At 29.9% G+C, this 5,313-nt stretch overlaps 1 long non-coding RNA gene across 1 annotated transcript; it reads right to left on the bottom strand.

Moving 5' to 3' along the window:
• Positions 1-877: 877 nt before the first annotated feature.
• On the bottom strand, positions 878-2,384 carry LOC128034122 (uncharacterized). The gene is made up of 2 exons (XR_008190230.1): positions 1,735-2,384; positions 878-1,281 (listed from the first exon to the last, which is right to left on the bottom strand). It is a non-coding gene; the product is annotated as an uncharacterized LOC128034122 (long non-coding RNA).
• Positions 2,385-5,313: the final 2,929 nt, after the last annotated feature.

Genomic DNA, 5,313 nt, shown 5'->3' with positions numbered 1-5,313 from the left:
GGGTATTTTCAATTATATGTCTACAGTTTTATTCAAACCAGTCCTAGTGTTTGTCTACAGTTTTAACAGTACTAATGAAGACCAGCATTGGAGTCTTAGATTTTAATTTTGAAAAGCAATTTCAAAATATCGTGGCATGGTTTTCCCAAATTACCCCCTGTCGCATTTATGCTTGCCAACTCACTTGAAAATTTTAGGCCGAGTTTTTAAACTTGGACTCTGATACCACCAAATGTAACCTCTCTAACCCAACCCAAAAGTTATGGTAGGATTCTAAATGCCACATTGGCCACCAAAATGGCATAGTAAGAAAAACGATCAAATTCTTAGAAAATTTGTTCTTAAAATATTTTTGCTTTTATTTTTCAGAAAATTGGTACTGGGCTTCTCTTTATTTTATAAAACATTAGCTTTTTCCAAGTTTAATTAAGGCCCAATTAAAAAGTTTCTTATCAATTTTACTAACATATTTGATTATTAATTCATTATTTGGAGTTTTGAAAACCAACTTTACATCAGAAAATATGACGTATTTAACTTGTTAGTAAATCCATAATTTATAATTTAAACATGACCAGTTATTAAATCAGTCTAGTCGTTTAAAGTCCATGCATGAAAATACTAGAAATATCCCAAAATCAAATCTCATGCCACAGTTCGTATAAAAATAATTACAATCCCAAACAAATATAAAATTATAAAATTGAAGATACTTTATTTAGCAAAAATTGATATGAGACTTCCAAATGCTGAGTCCAAGCTCTAACCTTGCGGATTGCCTAAAAGATGTTAAACTAATAAGGTGAGCTACGAAGCTCAGTGTGAGTTCAATCAAAACTAAACAGTGTACCAAAGATCATTTATGAACACAGAAATATTAGAAACAAAAATATCACCAATTACCTTATTATCAGAGTATACCATATCCCATAATTGTACAAGAATTTCAATGTAATTTTCCTAAACATCCATCCACTACACACCATATCCAACCATACACATCATGTCAGAAGGAGCCTTAGCTCATTGTGGTTAAACCACTAGTAACGGAAAACAATTACTGTTATACTGCCAGTCAAATTTTGTGATTAAACCACCAGAACAGTGTTGTAGATGAATCGCTAGAACAATATGTGGACAAACTGCCAGAAATTTGAACAAAACTCCAAATTTGCAGATTTACTGCCAAAACTCCAATAAATCGTGAATATACCGCTAGAACTCTACAAGTCTGCTTTGTCTCGAATCAACCCAATCCTGATGCAATGCATAATGTCATTCCTATCAAAATGGAAAAAATCAAATACGGTGCAGTATAGAAGCAAGTCATATCATGCGATCAATAATTGAGAACAGTGGCATATAAGTAAACACAGCCAACATTTCACAATCGGCTAATTAGACAACCACCTTTACATTTGGCTATGCCCCAAAATAGCCATCATGTTTTCGACTACCACAAGCATCATGGTTAAAACATACACAAATAACATTATTTAAGTCATACATACACAATTTACAAATAATTAAGTTCCACGCCTTAATATCACAAATTCGTAACACTAATAAAAAAAGTTCACACTACGCCACTAGAGATCTAGATTACTCTAGATTAGATATGCACTTAATATGATTAAACGCATTTAAAATCAGCCTTAGAACACCCTATAGGGTTCAATCAAACAACGATTCACAAGCGATATTTCAGATCCAACTTTGGTGAAGAATACTTACATTAATTTGTTATAAAACGAAGATGGGAACTAATTCTGTTGTCAATGTTGATTTGGGGTGTTTAAATTGGTTCCTAAGACATAATAGCATCAAAAACTAGCAAAGGAAAAAAAATCGTATGGCCTTAGATACATTCAGCCAAAACAAAGAAATATCAAAGGAAAATACAACACAAGATCTTGACAAAAATCAACACTTATGCTCTTCCAAATTCTAGATCCAAGATAGAAAACTAGATGAGATCAGATGCACACTTAAACGACAAGATTAGGGGTTCATTTTAACAACCAAAAAAATAAGGGAAGAAAACAACAATGAAAAAAATTAACAACAAAAAGAGAGTGGAAAAGGCTACAATGGGCGACAAAGAGAAGAAAATCGTAGCAACAAAATGGCTGAAGAAAAATAGCAGCAAAAGGTTGGAAAACAGTAGTAAACAGGCGGCTAAAATTGGGAAAAATAATTAAAAAAAAGGTGACAATAATGGTAAAAATGGAAGAGCAATAAGCGGCACAACAAAAAAGAAAAAAAAGTGAGCAAAGAGATGTAGTGAGTGGCGACAACAATGGTGAAAGAATAAAAAAAATGGAGAGAAAAAAAAGTGAGGGAAAAGGTAAGGAACAACAATCAGAGAGTGAAAATAAATAAAAGAAGGTTGAAACTTAATAAAACTTAGTATTTATATATATATATACTAGGTTAAAAAGGCTTGAGCGACCACTAAGTTTTAGGAAGCAAAACTAAGTTGAAAAAATAATAATTATACAAAAGAAGAGAATTGAACTTGGATCTCAAAGACAACTTCACTAACTCTAAACCATTAAGCCAAAACTCATTCTTTGATATAAACATGCAAACATAAGCTTAAAAGTCAAGGAGTGACAACTTTCAGTTCACTAACTTAGTTTCTTCTAACCCTATTTTTGAAATGTGACACTAACAACATCCTCTCATATCTGCATGGTAGCCTCAGTGTCAAAACTCTGGTCCTAATGTCACGACTCTGTCTACTTGAATAGTTGGGATCCTTTAATAGTGGTGACTACCCTCAATGTCACAACTTTAGCAACACAATATTGTAACCTTAGCACTTCATGTTCCGACTCCATGCTCTCAGTATCACGACTCTATCACCAGTTCACCTGTAGTGTGATCATTCTTGAAATTCAACTCTAAGGGCTACAGACAGCTTTAGAGACAACATCACGGTTTCTTCACTTTTTGCCTTAGTCACCTCCTGCACAAGCTAAAATTAATCATTAAACTCCAAAAGGCAAGATTTTGTCATTTTAGTCACAAAACACACTAAAAGCACACAAATTGAATACAAATGTAAAAATCTAATAACTATTGAAAGTCACAAAATAAAACCATAAAATGCTTAAATTCAAGCTCATTAAGTTTCAAAAAGGACTTAATTTACCATATCAATATCAATATACATCATTTCACTTTCTCTATTCTCTTTTAACTATTATTGTGAGTTTTTATTTACTAATTTTAGTGATAATTTTGCCTAGATTGGAATATTTTGACTCTAAGATCATTGATAATTCTAATTTGGCTTCACCTTTTCTAATTTACAAGGTATGGATCTATTTTCCCTTTACAAAGTATCAAATTTTAATTTGCAAAATTTTATTGCTTTCATTGTTTGGAGAAGTGAATATAGTGATCTTAGATTATATTAGAATTATATAAAAAAGTTCAAAGTGTAGATTTGCATAATTGTATAAAATATTTATGAGTTTTTAACTTCAACTTATTTCAAAAATGAAGCTTTCATGCATCGTATAAAAAATGTAGGGTTTTAGAGTCGTATTAATATAATGCATGAAAATTCAGCTTTAAATGGCAACACTAACTCACCATCAAATAGAATCACCATCAACTCGAATTAAAAAGTTTGCCACAAGTTGAAAATATTATGTAAATGATTGTTAGGATCGTATTCTTTTTTTTTATTTGTTCTAAACATTATGTAAATTATTGTTTTACTTTTATTATTTTTACAAAATTGATTATATAACATTTTAGTTTATTCTAAATAATTAATTATTTCATTTAGGATTAATGTGTAAAGTTTCATTGGTTTTGAATTTTTTTATAATCATATTATTTGAAGATAATTATGTCTTTAATAATTTGACAAAAATTATTTTGGTATGTGTGATAATACAATTAATGACAAAGTCATCATTATTAGTTGATGAAATAATTTTCATGGAATATTAATTATTGGTTGGCATTATTTTATGACTTTATTTTATTGTCATTATACCATTGACAATATGTGACTAATTTAAATTGACATTAAATAAAAATTAATGACAATATTTTAGCATGTTAGCTAATAATAGTTTACCTCATTAATTATGTGACGATTTTTGTGTTGTCATTGTCTTTCATTATTTTTGACGATTCCAATAATTCGATGGCATAACCTTTTACTGTTGTTACATCATTGACAATGTGGCAATTACAATGTGATATTATGTATTAATGTCATTCATGCTATTAATTAATCATATTACATGACAATATTGTATGTCACTAACAATGTGACAATATATATTTCATCGCTCGCATTTTGAATGGTCTAACGTTATTGGTGGCGAATGAACTAATAAATGACGATTACATATATCATTTTGTGGTAAAACTATCATCCTTAATGTTATTATTTTGTTATATTAGATGACACTATTATACGTCATTGACATTCTTACTATAGCAATTCCGTCACCTAAAAGCCTAATGTTATTTCATTATCAATAATGACATAAATTATCAATGACGAAATCTTATATGATTACGTGACGCAATTAGTTGTCATAGAATATTAATTATACAATGATGTTTTACATTATCGTCATGATATTATGGACAATACATGACGAAAAATGATAGAACGTCATCCTTAACTTTTAGTGACACATCTAATATGATAAACATCGTGACGACGAAACTTGTGCCACCAAAAATAAATAGTACATAAATATAATTATTAGTGGCAATTATTTAAATGCCACTGATAAGCAAATTTGATGTAGTGAATAGAAGAAAGAAGATGGGGATTTTAATGTAAATGAAAGAAAGCAACAAGAAAATGGAAGAAAATGGTCTCTTTCCTTAGTAAAAATGTTGGTCGCCAATGAAAAAGAAAAATGGGGGTTTTAAATCCCTTGTTGTTAGTATTTAATACTTTAAAATACCAACTCAAGTCAAATGTTAAAGTACCTAGATTTGTGTGGCCAACGTTTAACCATGGTGTTAAAAATAAGGTTTAATGGTCCCAAAATTGAATCCATCACCATATCACATATAAAACCAAATATTCTAACTTGTATTTATGCAAAATGTCAAAAATATCCTTTTTAGGCAAAAATATATTTTAGCCCTCACTTTAAAATTTCCCCTGAAAACAAGTCTAAAATTGTAAAATAAACTATTAAACTAATTTATGACCCTAAAAATGCTCAAGCTCCATTGATTTCCAATAACTATGAGATTTTCTCTCCAATAGTGAGCAAAAATTCTTAGAATTCTATCTTACGAACATTGAAGAAATTTTAGGCA

This window comes from Gossypium raimondii, chromosome 10 (genome assembly GCF_025698545.1).
Source record: "Gossypium raimondii isolate GPD5lz chromosome 10, ASM2569854v1, whole genome shotgun sequence".
In the NCBI taxonomy this organism is placed as follows: Eukaryota; Viridiplantae; Streptophyta; class Magnoliopsida; order Malvales; family Malvaceae; genus Gossypium; species Gossypium raimondii.
This window is presented reverse-complemented; position numbering and strand designations above follow the sequence as displayed.